Source organism: Cherax quadricarinatus, chromosome 63 (genome assembly GCF_038502225.1).
Source record: "Cherax quadricarinatus isolate ZL_2023a chromosome 63, ASM3850222v1, whole genome shotgun sequence".
NCBI classification, from domain to species: Eukaryota; Metazoa; Arthropoda; class Malacostraca; order Decapoda; family Parastacidae; genus Cherax; species Cherax quadricarinatus.
The window spans coordinates 8209558-8229111 of NC_091354.1; the positions used below are offsets into that span (position 1 = coordinate 8209558).

General features: G+C 37.1%; 1 protein-coding gene and 1 long non-coding RNA gene across 2 annotated transcripts in view; one reads left to right on the top strand and one right to left on the bottom strand.

Moving 5' to 3' along the window:
- The window catches only part of LOC138854572 (uncharacterized), a 294198-nt gene extending 283376 nt beyond the window's left edge, over nt 1–10822 (bottom strand). Inside the window, exon 1 of the mRNA XM_070098532.1 lies at nt 10442–10822. The gene's annotated coding sequence lies outside the window, so the exon portion shown is untranslated. The remainder of the gene's footprint in view (nt 1–10441) is intronic.
- Nucleotides 1–19554, top strand: part of LOC138854573 (uncharacterized) — a 182112-nt gene that overhangs the window by 107385 nt on the left and 55173 nt on the right. The gene's annotated exons all lie outside the window — the stretch shown is intronic.

A 19554-nucleotide genomic window follows, 5' to 3' on the forward strand; every position in this document is an offset into this window, starting at 1 on the left:
GGGTCGACTGATATCAAGTGATACCTCTTTGTGGCTACCATTAACTCGTTTGTTTCTTGTTCAAGAGATTTGATATTTCCTAGAGAGCCTGCATCACTGGTAAACAGAGGTGTCCTAGCATTCATTTTTCAGGTTATTGTAAAAAAATTAAACACACACACACACACACACACACACACACACACACATATATATATATATATATGTCGTGCCGAATAGGCAGAACTTGCGATCTTGGCTTAAATAGCAACGCTCATCTTGCCATATAGGACAAGTGAAAATTTGTGTATGCAATAATATCGCCAAAATCATTCTGAACCTAACGAAAAAAAATGTATTTGATTGTGTTTGTTTAGTACTAAATTATTGTAAACGTATTTAAAATATATTTAGTTGGGTTAGGCTAAAATAAATTGCTCTTTTTATAATAAGGTTAGGTAAGTTTTCTAAGATTCTTTTAGTGCAAAATTAAAAAAATTTACATTAACATTAATGAAAAAAATGTATCTTTAAACGTATAAGAAAATTTCAGAAAGGACTTGATTTTAAATTAGCTCTTGCTAATTGACCAGTTTTACATATTCGGCATATATATATATATATATATATATATATATATATATATATATATATATATATATATATATATATATATATATATATATATAATCTTCTCCATGCGGAAGTGTAAGAGAATTCCTCCGTAAGTCCTGTATGTCGTAAAAGGAGACTAAAATAAAGGAGCAAGGGGCTAGTAACCCCTTCTCCTGTACGCATAACTAAATTTAAAAAGATAAACTTTAGCTTTTCTTTTTGGTCACCCTACCTTTGTGGGATGCAGCCGGTTTGTTCAAATATACATATAAATGTCGTGCCGAACAGGTAAAACTAGAGATTTTGGCTTAAATAGCAACGCTTTTCTTGCCGAATAGGGCAAGCGAAAATTTGTGTATGCAATAATTTCGCAAAAATCATTCTAAACCTAACGAAAAAAATATATTCCATTGTGTTTGTTTATTATTAAATTATTGTAAGTTTATCTAAAATATATTTAGTTGGATTAGGCTAAATTAAATTGACCTTGTTATAATAAGTTTAGATAAGTTTTCTAATTTTTTTTGTACAAAATTATTAATTTTTACATTAACATAAATGAAATAAAATATATTTTTAAACGAATGAGAAAATTTTAGAAAGTACTTAATTTCAAATGAGTTCATGCTAATTAACCAATTTTACCTATTCGGCACTACATAAGGTTGATTTTTTTAAATCATTATTTAAATTATTCCCGTTTCGTGATTCATACGTTTACATGTGAGCACAGGAACTGACATGCAGAATTTAAAAATGAATTTAGAAATCCTAATTTAAGTTGTGAAGCTCCACGAACACCAGAAAACCAAGATGCAGCAAGTTTTCTCTCTCTGGACTGCCTCACTGATGCGATCTGAAAGAGAAAGGTGACATATCTCGGGACTCTTGTGGTTTCGATGAGCCAGGAGCTAAGCTACTCGAGGAAACTTATGACTTGTTTTCCCAGGAGTCAAGGTTTTCTGATCCTGTAGGGACTAACTCGTACTAATGGGTCAGTTCCCTGTACTTGTTGAGTCTGTGATCTTCCCTGTGATCAGCAGCACCGCCATGCTGAACAGCACAATGAAGGATGTAAGTGTCAGCCAGGGTAGCTGCTGCAAGTATAGTCACACACTAGCGAGCTTTCAATCTATTAATGCACAAGAGAAAATTTTGGGAAAGTTCAGTTATTGGGGTAGTTTTGCCCAAAGAAGGAATTCGGTTTACATATGCATGTAAAATAAAGTATAATAAATAATATAAACGTGATACGCGAGAAATGCTTTCCGGTACAAACAAGAATTTAGGCACGCGTAACTTTTTATGACGTTCCGTACTAAATTGTTTTAATTAATATAGGCGTCTGCCTACGTTTGTCATGCAAGGCGTTGTTGCTAGGCAGCTACCCCTGCAGGCAGCTACTATATATATATATATATATATATATATATATATATATATATATATATATATATATATATATATATATAGTATAGACTTCATCGCCATTGTGTCCGGGGCAGTTTGTGTACGATGTATTGTGGGTAACAGGAAACACCAGCATATTATCTCAATTTGCAATCATACACTTGGATATTTTATTCTGAATACCGTTTGTGGATGATGCCATGAAGTATGTAACTGAGGGTTAATACACAGTGATAGTTATTCTACCTAACAACAAGTGGAGAGTAAAGTTTCTACGGTAATTACACGGAGGAATGTAAATAAAGGCGCAGTTCTCACGTTGTCGTAGCAATCGAATTAACTCAAACAGTCCTTGATACAGCAGCGTACCGCAGACGCTAGTAAAAAAAAAACACAGATACAGACTAGGATATTACTGTGAAAACGTATCGCATTATCTACAACTTTATCAACTCAGAAAGCTCTACATAAAGCGAAATGTTGCAGCAGCGAAAGCTCATCATCTGTGTTTCACGAACAATACTAAGCACATGCGTATGAACAATGAAAAATATTTATTCATTGTAGTGTATACAAATTTTATTAGATGATTCTTATGAATTAGACTAATTTTTTTTCATCATTTTATATATGTACATTCCTGAATTCTAAGAAATATTTCATTATAGGATTTGGATATAACGGCAAAACGCACGTATAATATTCTATGACCTTTCTGCGTATATACTATATGTACATATTTGTCCATGTTATTCCCACATTCCTTTCCTTTCTCTGTCCACGTAAAATTTTGAGAGATTTTCTTATATTTGCATTTTTCAAGTTTCCCGTTAAAACTTTCTCTCACATTTTGTGGCATTTTTCATCATTAAATTCTGCTTCCCGTTATTAGGAAATTTGATATCTTAAATTACGTCGGTCTTTTTTCTCTGAATTTGCTCAGATTATCTAAAAAAAAAAATCTTGCTGCTAGGACTTATTGTTATTCTTTTTACATAGAATTGTTTCATCAATCATAAGAATTAATGCAGTTATTTATCCTTTCTAGAAAGTCAATTGTACAAGTTAAAAACATTAGTGTGATGCCACAAGTAACGTTGTTGATGTCTTGCAAGAACATTTTTGCTCTTAGGAGAGCGAAACGCATAAGAGAGCGAGCCCTTTATTAGAAGTAGCTTCGCGATAAAAATGGCTTTATCCAATCAATATAGAATCTACACACAAAAGCCCTTTTGTAATGGTGAAACGTGGAATAATTGATGTATCGTTAGGCTATGTCTGTGTCAACTACCCGCTCGCCGCCCACTACATTATTTCTGATACTGTTTAAAGTCGTAGAAATAAAATCTCTCATACCCAGGAATACTCCGGTTTGTGTATCAACATTCCTGTCTTATAAATTTACAGATTATTATTTCGCGAAATTTCTCTATTTTGTTTTACGTCAGAGTAAATCCAATCTGTACATCCTTATTCTTAAATAATTTTCATGACTAACATAACTCGATAGAATAAATTTACCAAGTTTTACAAGTGGAGACAGATTGGTTAATATTTTATTGCTATTCAGATAATTTAAATACATTTTCTAATAATTTTTTCAAGTTTTGTTTACTACTAGTAAAGTTAATGACAACTGTAGATAATGATGATTGACCCAAGAATGGAGCTCATTAAGTTCATAGTCTGTCAGCTAATTTATGATGAAACATGAATGTTCACTCTGGGGTGAGACGTTCACTCTGGGATGAGACGTTCACTCTGGGATGAGATGTTCACTCTGGGATGAGATGTTCACTCTGGAATGAGATGTTCATTCTGGAATGAGATGTTCATTCTGGAATGAGATGTTCATTCTGGAATGAGACGTTCATTCTGGAATGAGTGGCACTGGCCAATATCGTCATCAATGAGGTATATTTACTCATCGGATGAGCTACGCTGCCCAATAAACTCGTCCCTTGGGGCAATATATGAAAAAAAATATATACGTTTTTAGTGAGGAAGGAAAATAGATTAAAATGCCTTTCCCTCGTTTTTTTTATTTTTTCGTTTTTACAATGCTAACCATATTCGCTATGTTTGTATATTTCACTACCTTTGCGAGCGCTAACCTCTAGCTCTTGCTCGTTTCTTGTATCTCAGTTGTCTGACATTATCTATATCCTAAGTGCTCTAAAACTTATGAATGGTTCACTCGTGGCAGTGGTATCTCAAGGATTAATTTCAGCCTCATCCTGTTTTGAATACCCGCCTTAATAAGCAGTCTATATAGCAATGAAATCACGAAACAAGTGATGTTAAATCACTGCTACGAGTGTCCTCGAGCCAAGGCAAACGCATAGCTATGTGCTGTGTGCTTGGTTCTTGTAGGATCAGTGGCGTACTGGTAAGGTGATACGTACAGTGTGCTGCCTCTGGAGGTAGTACAAGTTTCTTAGGGTCGAGTCCTGGCCTGCCGCAGTTTGGTAAATGAGATGTGTGTGTGTATATATATATATATATATATATATATATATATATATATATATATATATATATATATATATATATATATATATATATATTTCAACAAGTTGGTCGTCTCCCACCGAGGAAGGGTTGCCCAAAAAAGAAAGAAAATCCCCAAAAAGAAAATACTTTCATCATCATTCAACACTTTCACCACACTCACACATTATCACTGCTTTTGCAGAGGTGCTCAGAATACAACAGTTTAGAAGCATATACGTATAAAGATACACAACATATCCCTCCAAACTGCCAATATCCCAAACCCCTCCTTTAAAGTGCAGGCATTGTACTTCCCATTTCCAGGACTCAAGTCCGACTATATGAAAATAACCGGTTTCCCTGAATCCCTTCACTAAATATTACCCTGCTCACACTCCAACAGATCGTCAGGTCCCAAGTATCATTCGTCTCCATTCACTCCTATCTAACACGCTCATGCACGCTTGCTGGAAGTCCAAGCCCCTCGCCCACAAAACCTCCTTTACCCCCTCTTTCCAACCCTTTCGAGGACGACCCCTACCCCTCTTTCCTTCCCCTATAGATTTATATGCTTTCCATGTCATTCTACTTTGATCCATTCTCTCTAAATGACCAAACCACCTTAACAACCCCTCTTCTGCCCTCTGACTAATGCTTTTATTAACTCCACACCTTCTCCTAATTTCCACATTCCGAATTTTCTGCATAATATTTACACCACACATTGCCCTTAGACAGGACATCTCCACTGCCTCCAACTGTCTCCTCGCTGCTGCATTTACCACCCAAGCTTCACATCCATATAAGAGTGTTGGTACTACTATACTTTCATACATTCCCTTCTTTGCCTCCATAGATAACGTTTTTTGACTCCACATATACCTCAACGCACCACTCACCTTTTTTCCTTCATCAATTCTATGATTAACCTCATCCTTCATAAATCCATCCGCCGACACGTCAACTCCCAAGTATCTGAAAACATTCACTTCTTCCATACTCCTCCTCCCCAATTTGATATCCAATTTTTCTTTATCTAAATCATTTGATACCGTCATCACCTTACTCTTTTCTATGTTCACTTTCAACTTTCTACCTTTACACACATTCTCAAACTCATCCACTAACCTTTGCAATTTTTCTTTAGAATCTCCCATAAGCACAGTATCATCAGCAAAAAGTAACTGTGTCAATTCCCATTTTGAATTTGATTCCCCATAATTTAATCCCACCCCTCTCCCGAACACCCTAGCATTTACTTCTTTTACAACCCCATCTATAAATATATTAAACAACCATGGTGACATTACACATCCCTGTCTAAGACCTACTTTTACCGGGAAGTATTCTCCCTCTCTTCTACACACCCTAACCTGAGCCTCACTATCCTCATAAAAGCTCTTTACAGCATTTAGTAACTTACCACCTATTCCATAAACTTGCAACATCTGCCACATTGCTCCTCTATCCACTCTATCATATGCCTTTTCTAAATCCATAAATGCAATAAAAACTTCCCTACCTTTATCTAAATACTGTTCACATATATGCTTCAATGTAAACACTTGATCTACACATCCCCTACCCACTCTGAAGCCTCCTTGCTCATCCGCAATTCTACATTCTGTCTTACCTCTAATTCTTTCAATTATAACTCTACCGTATACTTTTCCTGGTATACTCAGTAAACTTATTCCTCTATAATTTTTACAATCTCTTTTGTCCCCTTTCCCTTTATATAAAGGGACTATACATGCTCTCCGCCAATCCCTAGGTACCTTCCCCTCTTTCATACATTTATTAAACAAAAGTACCAACCACTCCAACACTATATCCCCCCCTGCTTTTAACATTTCTGTCATGATCCCATCAGTTCCAGCTGCTTTACCCCGTTTCATTCTACGTAATGCCTCACGTACCTCCACCACACTTACATTCTGCTCTTCTTCACTCCTAAATGATGGTATACCTCCCTGGCCAGTGCATGAAATTACCGCCTCCCTTTCTTCCTCAACATTTAAAAGTTCCTCAAAATATTCTCGCCATCTACCTAATACCTCCCTCTCCCCATCTACTAACTCCCCTACTCTGTTTTTAACTGACAAATCCATACTTTCCCTAGGCTTTCTTAACTTGTTTAACTCACTCCAAAATTTTTTCTTATTTTCATTAAAATTTCTTGACAGTGCCTCTCCCACTCTTTCATCTGCTCTCCTTTTGCACTCTCTCACCACTCTCTTCACCTTTCTTTTACTCTCCATATACTCTGCTCTTCATATAACACTTCTGCTTTGTAAAAACCTCTCGTAAGCTACCTTTTTCTCTTTTATCACACCCTTTACTTCATCATTCCACCAATCACTCCTCTTTCCTCCTGCCCCCACCCTCCTATAACCACAAACTTCTGCCCCACATTCTAATACTGCATTTTTAAAACTATTCCAACCCTCTTCAACCCCCCCACTACTCATCTTTGCACTAGCCCACCTTTCTGCCAATAGTCGCTTATATCTCGCAAAACAACCACTGTGAAAGAATAGAGAAATTCCAAGCGCATTCGTGACTACTCACATTATCAAGGAACATTATTGTTCTTTGATAATGTGAGTAGTCACGAAAGCGCTTGGAATTTCTCTATTCTTTCACAGTGGTTGTTTTGCATATTTTGAAATCACCTGTTTACTGTGATCTTATTGCATATATATAAATAATATATATATATATATATATATATATATATATATATATATATATATATATATATATATATATATATATATATATTATATATATATATATATATATATATATATATATATATATATATATATATGTATAATATATATATAGATATAGATATATATATATATATATATATATATGTATAATATATATATAGATATAGATATATATATATATATATATATTATATATATATATATAATATATATATATATATATTATATATATATATATATATATATATATATATATATATATATATATATATATATATTAGTGAATGTGTGAGTGTATCTGTGTGTTTACTAATACATATACATGTACGTCACTGTCCAGTAGACAAATAGGTTATAATTACGCCCTCATTGTGTGTTAATATCAATCACCACTTGACTAACTTCCTCTACAATACTTATATTCATGTTTTAATTAAAATTAATTGCTGAGTTTAGAAACACATTGTCTTCAGAATTAATTAATACTTGTAGTTATTCACATAGTTACAAGTGAGTGCAATAAATATTAACCTTCCAATCTAACATAGAATCGTTCATGCTATCAACCAAGGTATCATTCCCATGTCACCCCCAATGAAAATATTACTGTATTCTTCGCAAAAAAAACTTTCCCCTTTCACATGAATAGTATAAAATGTATTATCAGTGCTGTTGATTTACTGTTATTAATGGTGTGGAAAAACAGCTTTATTTCTGTTAGATATTTTATGAAGTTTATAGTATTTATATTATTTCTCTTTTTTCATTATTGATAACTGTCATATATATATATATATATATATATATATATATATATATATATATATATATATATATATATATATATATATATATATATATATATTATACTGATCACATATACTGATGGTCTTTTTGTTCTGTATGGACACTTCAGGTTGTAGTCTAATTCTAAGTTTTTTTTTTCGTGTGTGTGTGTGTGACTAGTTAATATTACATGTCTGACTGAAACAGTCGTAATTTTCGTTCTCTGTGAAGGTTGTTTGTGTACTCTACATGATGATGATCACATTACATAGAGATCACTGTAGATGGAGATTAGGATTCATCGAGATCTCGTTATATGTGGATCCCATTGCATGCAGATCTCGCTACATGCAGATCCCGCTACATGCAGATCCCGCTACATGCAGATCCCGCTACATGCAGATCCCGCTACATGCAGATCCCGTTACTTGCAGTTCACGTTACATGCGGATCACGTTACATGCGGATCACGTTACATGCGGATCACGTTACATGCGGATCACGTTACATGCGGATCACGTTACATGCGGATCACGTTACATGCGGGTCCCATTACATGCAGATCCCGTTACACGCGGATCACGTTATATGCAGAACACGTTACATGCGGGTCCCATTACAGGCAGATCGTTATATGCGGATCACGTTATATGCAGAACACGTTACATGGGGATTCCCTTACATGAGGACCCTGTTACCTACGGTTCGATCCTCCCGTCCATCTTTCAGGTTGTTCATTTACAGTCGTTTATCACGACTTAAAACAAGTTCATTCGCTACGTTGTACCATTAGCTAATTTGTCACAGAAAAAGTTTTGTTCTCCCTGCCTGATATACTCAATTGACCACGATATTCTTAAAGGAATGGCAGGATTTCCTGACACGTATGGTAGAAAGACGCTGTAGAGGAAGATATTATTTAAAAATCCTGTTTCACTGTAGAGCTTCATCAAGTCAAGTCTGACTTGAAATAACTCAGATATGTGAGTAACATAGTGAATATATATATATATATATATATATATATATATATATATATATATATATATATATATATATATATATATATATATATATATATATATATTCGGCATGTTTCGGCTTCTCTCTTCTGTGTGCGGGTTATTTGTATATTGTTCCAGTCACGGTATTGTGCTTTTTTGTTCTTCACACACTTATTTTACAGTGATTGTCTACCAGATTCACGTGACAGTGCTCTTTTCTTAGGTTTGAAGTGTGCTTTTTTTCACGACCAGAGGTGGCGTTTACCAGCGCAGGACACTGTATATGCTGACGTAATGCAGATTAGTATGGGCATAAACACGCTATGCTGAGCATGCTATTTGCTATGACGTTTCACTCAGGCTAGAGCTTTATAAAGCTAAATAAAATGTCAGAGCATAAAGATATCAAGCCAGAGCATGAAATCAGTTGACGCTCGTCTGCATAACGTCTCCACGAGCAATTTACTCCTCTCGCATCACCAAAGATGTGAGGCTGGTGATCTGAAAGGTGTTTACTTGTGTGTGTGTGTGTGTGTGTGTGTGTGTGTGTGTGTGTGTGTGTGTGTGTGTGTGTGTGTGTGTCTATTAAAGCGCTACAGGATTAAATTTATAGCTTCTAGTGTTGTCAATAAGAAATCTGTTGATTAAAATAATTGTTACTTGAGACCCACGCTGTGTTCAATGTGTTAAATAACTCAAACATGGCACCTGTAACCCGTAGATTTTTTCCTGTATTTATATCCTTGCACAAAAAATATAGTTGAAGACTGCGTGCTCATCAATCTCTACCCACCTTTCTACTCCCCAGCCTTCCAGTCAACTCGACCACTTTCAGACTAAGGAACCTGGCCCCTCAGGCTGTTGGTGCTCGCTGCACGCAGTCCAGCGAGGGGACCAGAGACTAGCTAATCAGGGATCGTTCATTAGCAGTGCCAGACATGTTCCAAAACACCCGACCGGCTATTCCTCAAAGTATAACAACATTGCCACCAAAATTTCCATAACTTAAGAATATCATTCACCTTGTGAAATGGTTAAGGAAAACAAAATTTGTCCGAAATTTAAATATTTTCTATTTTTTTTTTTCATAAAAATTATCATACCTCGTGTGTGTGTGTGTGTGTGTGTGTGTGTATGTATGTATGTATGTATGTATGTATGTATGTATGTATGTATATATATATATATATATATATATATATATATATATATATATATATATATATATATATATATATATATATATATATATTTTGAAAGTAAAACATACAATTAGTAGTCTTTCCTTTAGAAGAAAAATGTATATTATTCAGATTTCTTTGTGGCAAGAAGAGAGGAAACTCAGGAGTGCATTAATGACACGATGAAATATTCATAGTCTGTGTTGCGTCTTGACGTGAGTAGCAGAGTCCTTACCTCAGTGAGTTCCTTCAAGACGTCGACCCTAATCCTTCTCGTACTGCTGCTTTTTTTTATGTATCAGCCACTTTCCTTATAAAATAATTTTAGCTTCACCTAAACTACATTTGTCAGTAGGTCACATTTTTTTCTTTTTAATTTAACGTAACGAAGAAATATGAATTACCATGTTTTTTTTTCGCTCACTGAATTCTTATAGTAATAATATATATATTTTTTCTCAGTTATCACTTGTAATGAAGAGGATAAAAAAAATCAGGAAATGAAAAGTTGGGTGTTAGCGCGGCCGTACATAATATGCTTCAAATGTTTTTGTGCAAAAATTGTTGGGCGAGTGCGTATGGGCCGAGGAGCGGCGCCAGGGTGCGCACGTCCCCCTTCAAGGCTGCTCAGCAACTGGTGTTCATGCACGCGCTAGGCACGCACAAGCTGCTTCCGTCACCGCACATGCGCACGGCTCAGCTGACTGACCTTCTATGCATACGCCGATCATACGCATCAACAACGCCATGCGCACGGCTAAAATGACTTTCCTTGCATACGCTCGTTATTCGCGTCAACAGCCCAGCTGACTGACTTTCCGTGTATATGCCGATCTTACGCATCAACAACGCTATACGCTCTGCCCATCCGACCTTCACTGCATACGCTGGTCATATGCATCAATATAGGAGTAAAACTACTAGTGACAGGCGTATACCTACCAGTATCAGGCGCTTAATTACCAGTATCACACGTATACCTACCAGTGATAGGCGTATACCTGCCAGTATGAGGAGTATAACTACCAGTGACAGGCGTATACCTACCAGTATCAGACGCTTAACTACCAGTATCAGACGTATAACTACCAGTGACAGGCGTATACCTACCAGTATCAGGCGCTTTACCAGTATCAGGCGTATTACTACCAGTGATAGGCGTATACCTACCAGTATCAGGAGTATAACTACCAGTGACAGGTGTATACCTACCAGTATCAGGAGTATAACTACCAGTGACAGGTGTATACCTACCAGTATCAGGAGTATAACTACCAGTGACAGGTGTATACCTACCAGTATCAGGAGTATAACTACCAGTGACAGGTGTATACCTACCAGTATCAGGAGTATAACTACCAGTGACAGGTGTATACCTACCAGTATCAGGAATATAACTACCAGTGACAGGTGTATACCTACCAGTATCAGGAGTATAACTACCAGTGACAGGTGTATACCTACCAGTATCAGGAGTATAACTACCAGTGACAGGTGTATACCTACCAGTATCAGGAGTATAACTACCAGTGACAGGTGTATACCTACCAGTATCAGGAGTATAACTACCAGTGACAAGCGTATACCTACCAGTATCAGGAGTATAACTACCAATGTCAGGCGTGTTCCTACTACTACCAGGCGGATAATTACCAACGACTGGCCTATACCTATCGACCCGATAAGGCGTGAAGTTATAAAGGAAATCCCTCAAGGAAATTAGTGGAAGACAACACAGTTCCTGACATGACCGGCTCTGTAATAAAGTCGTACGATAATTATACTAATTAAAAGTTTACTTAAATCGTAAAACTTAAAAACTCTTTAAAAACGCGAGTTTTCAATACCTCTCAGTTTTTGCGATTCTGTTCTATTTTAAAGTTGTCTACATCCGTAGATTAACAACTACAGAGCCAAAATTCAATGCAAAAATAATTTCTATATAAGATACATCAGTGTTCAAAGTTTGAACCCTATCTGAAGACGCATTCTTTAGTTAGCACATGAAAACTAATTTAATAAAATTGTCAAATTAAAATTTTTAAAACTACACAAATACCGAAAGTTTGAAGCTTATCAGAAAAAGCATTCTCCAGTAGTAGAAAAATATTAATAATTACAAGAAGAACAATGTATTTAACAATGTCAGAATTTTTTTCATATTTGCTCGTACTGAGTCTGAACATGTCATTTTTTTTAGTTGTGAAAAATCGTTTAATATCAATATTTAATGAAATTGCTAAACTAGGACTTAGGTAGCCCAATGAAAATGTGAATTTTGCATTCTGGAATTCAAACCAGGGCTGAAAATTTGATATCGATCAGACGAGGCATTCTCCAGTTATCGTGTGGATTCCAACGATTAAATTTTTTAAAACAAATTTATTATATTGACTAATCTGCCCGCACACTAAACTTAATAGATACTAACCTCTCCTGATGCATCTTATACATCAGCCATTAAATAATGAAGCCTTTCAAAAATACTATACTCAGTTATATATATCATAATTTCATAAAAAAAAATCTTTTTACATTTCCCAAGTTCACAGTAAACTTGCCACTTCGGTGGCAATATCTAAAATCCAAATCATACCTACACGATCCAACAACAGTCCCAGGTCTCTTCTGATTGAAATGCGCCTTTTTTTAAAGTGTTTGATGCCAATCAGAATAAACTAACTTAAATTATCACATGAAAGCTGAATTTCAGGAGTAGACTACGTAACATTGACCAGAGGGAATCCTAACAGACCATCAGTTGCAGGAACCGTTCCGCCAGTCAGTCAATCAGAAGATGAAGTTTAAATCCAGTTTTTGCTAGTTCCCGGGGTGGGGGGAGCATCGCCCCAGCTGCCCGGTGCCAGACCAGGTCTCCTGTGGATGTTGATGAATTTGCGACTCAAGATGACATGAGGTGTTCTCATGTTGGAAATGAAAGTGTGAAGAAAAATGGGAAACATTGCGAGTTAGTTAAAGATACTGTTACATACTGTTACAACTAGTATGCTGTTACGACAAGTATGCTGTTACGACAAGTATGCTGTTACAAGTATGTTGTTACGACAAGTATGCTGTTGCGACCAGTATGCTGTTACGACCAGTATGCTGTTACGACAAGTATGCTGTTACGACCAGTATGCTGTTACGACCAGTATGCTGTTACTACGAGTAAATCGTAATACTATACCGTACATCGGGTTCTCTGTGGGTAGATAGGTAGATAGGTCAATAGGTAGGTAGACTCTACAAATTCCTCAACACACTTCTTAATTAAATAATCCCGTAAGTTCTTAATTAAATAATCTCGTAAGTTCTTAATTAAATAATCCCGTAAGTTCTTAATTAAATAATCCCGTAAGTTCTTAAATAATCCCGTAAGTTCTTAATTAAATAATCCCGTAAGTTCTTAATTAATAATCCCGTAAGTTCTTAATTAAATAATCCCGTAAATTCTTAATTAAATAATCCCCCCAAAGAAAACAAATTCTCGTCTGTCCGTGGATCCCAAAGAAGCATAAAATGCTGTGTCTGGAGCTGCCGACGTAGTGAAGCTTGGCGCATAACCTGGTCGATGGTCTACTTTCTCTTCTCGTCCCTTTTCTTCTTTTCCATTTTCTTTCCTTCCCTTTCCTTCTATCTCATACGCTCCAGTAGTCACAGCTTGTTGCTGTAATGATATACAATAACGACAATGTGAGGAATTTGATGTAATTCTTCAGCAGCTGCTTGGTTGATCACAGACCGTGATATATCTAACGGACGGAGGATCGAGCTGCCAACAGAGGAAGTTTTACTTTTCGTAAATCCCAACGGATCATTTCCTTCCTTTGCCTGCTTCTTCTCTCCCTTCTGTTCTCCTTTCCCACATTATTTCACCCGAGATGGAGGCTTGTTATACTACGGTGATCGATGGCATTGGTGGTTATTTTAAGTAGCAAACTGTTGCCTACGATGGTGAAGAAATAGTATGTTATTGAACATTTATTTGGACACCGTCTCGCTGTGTGTGGAACTTTATAAAGTCATTCCTTATATCTTATTATATGACTTGATCCACTCAAGGGAGCTTTCTTTGTGCTGGTGAGGGGCTCTTGTTCTAGGGAATTGAATCTATGCTCTACTTCCCTGAAATAAGCCTGAATGCCTTCCGTCTCCTCCCCCCCCCCACTACATACATAGGAGCTGTATAATCCCTATGGGTTTAGCGCTCCTCATAATAATGAAATGACTTTATTATCTACACGGAGCGATGTCCTTTTTTTTTCACTCAGCGTCACTTAATACTACATAGCTTCCTGCCGTCATTGTGAGTCTCAAGATCAGCATTTTTTTTTTTTTTACTGCAGAGGACTTGCAATTTTATCATTTTAATGATGACCTCTTTTTTAGCCTAGAGGACTTGCAATTTTTATCATTTTCAAGATACTCTTTTTTTTTCTCTCTCTAGAGAATTTGCAATTTCATTATTTTAAAGAAGACTTTTTTTTTACTCGAGAGGACTTCCAATTTTATCATTTTAACAATTCCAGTTCAGTGTTCAAGGCACCGCGAATCTCTTCACTCCTTGCGTTCTCTGGCTCCGGAAATTATTAGTGGTTACTTTCAGCCGCGAAGATGAAATGTGTGGGTTTCCAACATACGAGGAGAATCTCGACACACATGTTGGGCTTCGAGACATGTGTTTGGTTAACTCGACTCGCAACGAGCGATATTGAGAGGCTGCCACATCTGCGCCATTCCCGGAGCCGTTAAGGAAGAGTAGCGCCTCAGTTGAATCCTTAATAGTGATATTACCTTTGTTGTATGTCAAGAAGCCGACACTGCTCTCTACCAAGGCTGTGGGACTGATTACCTTAAATTTACTTCTCCTGTGTTCGACTGAGGAAGCGTGCTGTACAAAAGAAACCTTTCGTCATTAAAGATATATAAATATCGTACCTACAATGAGGATTAATGTAAACACACTAGTGTATATACACTGAAAGCATACATCTCTCGATGTATATATTTCAGTACACCTGAGTAACATTATACGAACCACAGTGATATAATTTGACCTGATCTAAGATTGTCACACTACCACTTAGAGAGAATATGGAAATTCGTTACAAATAGCTGTACGTGTTTCGGAATCAGCAATACCTGACAAACCCCCATTTAAGAGAGTTTGTAACCAAAGCCAAAATATATAGATCTCATTTTACTATTGTTTTAACTCTATACTGCGAGAGTATTTAATCCTTATCATAAGGGCTGAATCTGATCGTTTAGCGCTTAGTTTTGATTATAATAATTATAAGGACTAAAGTGGTTTTTGAATGGTGGTGAGCAGGTGATATGCATCCTTAATGATTCTCGTTCAGTCGATAGGCTTTGAACCTAAAATAAATTACTAGACATTTTAAGAGGTAAGATTTTCCGACAAGTCTGGTTCTTAGATATAAACGAGCTAACAGACTTGGAAAATGCAGTATTTCCTACGAATAAACTTTGCTTATATGTATGCATATTCCCGAATTTCATTTATTCGTTGTGAATATCAGTATTTCCTTAACATTGCAAGGAATAAAATTCTCATCCCATTACTGATTATGACAAAGCTATAACTCAAATCTATTCTCTTGAAAGGTAAATTTTACCCATTTTCTCTGATGCATTTGCAGGTTCCACATAAAATGTAGTTCTAATAGAGGAAGTACGATAAATTTTATGCGGTACTTGAATTTATAACAACGGGACGTGAAGAATAGAGGCGTATAAAAAAGGAATTTTATATTGAAAAGATGTTTTATTTTGTAGGCGTAAGTTATCAGAGCAAAAGTAAGAAGATAACATAAGACCAGGAAGAGGGTATCACAGCACCAGGTAAGGATATCTTACCACAAGGCGCAGTATGTCACATGTGGAGCGAGATAACACAGCAACATAAACAGGATATTACAGCAGCAGGATCACAGCTGAAGGAGCAATATATCACAGCAGCACGAAGAGAACATCACGGTTGCAGGATACCACAAAAGCAGACACAGGGTCGCTACCCTTTGTCTGCTCTTGAGGTACCTGTGGTAACTGCCACCCTGTGTCATCTGCAGACTTCTTATATCACAGTTGTAGACGTATGACATCATAGCAGATGCAGCATAACACAGCACCATGCACAGAACATCACAGCATTATGTGCAAGATATTACAATACCAAACGAAGGGAAGGACATAAACATTAAATCAAGACATTGGCATATTTATCTTCCTCAATCTCATATTCCATTATTCTCTTTCCTATTTTCTCTGATTCCCTTTCCCGCTCTTCACTCTTTTCCTCAGAATCCTTCATCCCCTCTCCTCTCTCACGCTTCAACAATCCGGGGCATCGGTAGACAAGGTACAGCTATCCAATGGTGTGCCCTACTGTCGATTGCATGGTGATGTGGGGACAATAGCCCGACTCTAATCATAGTGAGGTACGTGGATTGTGTGTGTGTGTGTGTGTGTGTGTGTGTGTGTGTGTGTGTGTGTGTGTGTGTGTGTGTGTACACCTACGATACGAGACAACACAATAAGTTTCAGGGGCCCAAGACTGGTCAACTGCCACCAAGCATACATAAGGAGGTATTACACCAATATTACCAATGGACCCCTGATTGTCTTCAAGAGGGAGTTGGACAGGCACCTAAAGTCAGTTCCCGACCAACAAGGCTGTGGTTCGTATGTCGGTTTGTGTGCAGCCAGCAGTACCAGCCTGGTTGATCAGGACCTGATCCACTGCGAGGCCTGGTTTCGAGAGCGTTGATCCCAGAAACACCTTCCAGATTAATAATTAAGTGATTAATGCTTGCGTGCATGCGTGTTGTGATGTAGAGGTCAATGCATGGACTAAGAAGAATATACGTGACAGTACATATGATGAGAGGAACAGGATAATTGGATTTCAGAGAATATAAAGGGAAGGAGATAAACCTTTCAGTAATGGTAGGGTAAACAGCGCGGTGTAAAAACAATGTTAACAGTATATAGAGAGGTTTTAAAAGGACGCCAGGAAAATGGAACATATAGTAAAGGCATATTTAGATAGGACAGTCTGAAGACTTTCTCAAAATGTCTCTCTAAACATAGAGATTAATATAAAATGGTCAAATTCCAGGGGATTATAAAATATTATAATATAGCGTGCCCATAGTCATATCGCAAAAAGTTTATCATAACTATGACATACACATAACGTATAACTGTCGCAAAAGTGCACAAAGCATTATATTTTGGTTTTACTTACTCGATAATAAAATATACCGATTTTGGTATGAACTTTCTCGAGTCCCACTCGAGTATTTATGCGTATACTTTATTGATAATCTTTAGCAGGGTTATGTCTTGCTATAATACCAGAGTGCATTATCAAGATATATTATTAGGGAATATTACCAAGGTATATTGTCAAAATGCCGTTCAGGAAATCAGGGATTTTTACTGTGTTCTACGATATTAAGACTAAACTGGCTATCGTACGTTAATATGTCTGATCAATTATATTGCGAAGTGTTGTAGCTACAGTATGGTAGTCAGTCCTTCACCTCGACCGCTGGTAGGGTCAAGCCTCGTTGTCTTCCACCGTCTTGTTTGTACTCGGTGCTCATTCGTGTCCAGTCTTATTTCCCTGGTGAAAACCTAGTGTAAAATTCCGACAAGAAGTGATTAAAGATTCGTGTTTACCCGGAGGCTGTTAAATCGAGACTTATTTTTACAGGTAAGGTATTTCAGCAACATTACGGTCTGTTGGAATTACTGTGTTTAGAGTTGCGTCAGTGACTGGCAATGACCTCTCACTGAAAAGCATTTCCAAGTTAGGGAACTATTTATTTATCTGTAGAACAGCGACAAAGCGCTCCGCTGGAGATCTGAAGTTTGGCGGATTATGAAATCAAGTCCAGCCTAAGTGTTTACAAATGCTTAATACACATGTTTATCAACAAAAAGTAAAATGCTTTCTATCAGGGTGGAAGGACACGCACTTCAAGAGCCGTAAATGCAGACTATTGCCTCTCAACTTTCTCTATAATTACCGAAACTAGTACGAATTTGGCCTCCGTTCGCAAGTTTGGTCAATTAACCCTTAAACTACCATCTAACAATTGTAATCACTGTTCAGTCGATAGATTAGTTCCAAGCCTACTGAATGGTGTTACAATAAGTTATCTTTACTGCCAAGTAGACAGACACTTGGTACACAGCTAAGCTTTATTATAGATGCCCCACCATCGACGAAGAATCCTTTGATTTTTTTTTATGTATGCTTTGTTACTCCTCACCGCCCTTACTAACTCTACCTCTGTTATACTCAGGCATATTACACGTTTTAGCACCTTACCCTGCAGCGGTGTATGAATATTACTGGTTTAGCCCTTGGTTATGACTAAAATAATTTATTAGAGATAACGTGTCGTTGCTGGGTAGCGTTGCATTAAAGTAATGACCATGGTAAGGTCAGTAAAAGCAGGCAACTTGAGGACACCTTGATTAATTATCCAGAGAGAAGATATAAGATGTTCTTGTTAATAATAAGACGTTCCTGTTAATTATAAGTTGCTCATATTTAGATTATGATGTGTTCTTGTTAATTATATAGTGTACTTGTTAATTACACAGTAGGTTAGATAGGAGGGAGGACAAGAGAGTGGCAAGAAGGGTGAGATAAGTGGAAGGAATGTGTAGAACAGGAGAGAAGATGGAACAGTTAAGACAGACGACTGTGTACTCGCCTAGTTGTACTCACCTAGTTGTGGTTGCAGAGGTCGAGTCGCAGCTCCTGTCCCCGCCTCTTCACTGGCCGCTGCTGCGTCACTCCTCCTGCTCCATGAGTTTTATCATACCTCTTCTTAAAGCTATGCATGGATCCTGCCTCCATTACATCGCTCCCCAGACTATTCCACTTCCTAACAACGCTGTGACTGAAGAAATACTTCCTAACATCCCTGTGGTTCATCTGAGTCTTCAGCTTCCAATTGTGACCCCTTGTTGCTGTGTCCCATCTCTGGAACATTCTGTCTTTGTCCACCTTGTCGATTGTCTCAGTATTTTATATGTCCTTATCTCTCCTGTCTTCCAGTGTCGTCAGATCGATTTCCCTTAAACCCCCCTCGTAGAACATACCCCTTCGCCCCGGGACAAGTCTTGTTGCAAACCTTTGCACTTTCTATAGTTCCCTTACGTGATTGGCTAGGTACGGGTTCCAAACTGGTGCTGCATGCATGTGTGTGTGTGTGTGTGTGTGTGTGTGTGTGTGAGTGTATGTGTACTCACCTATTTGTGGTTGCAGGGATCGAGACTCGGTTCCTGGCCCCTCCTCTTCAC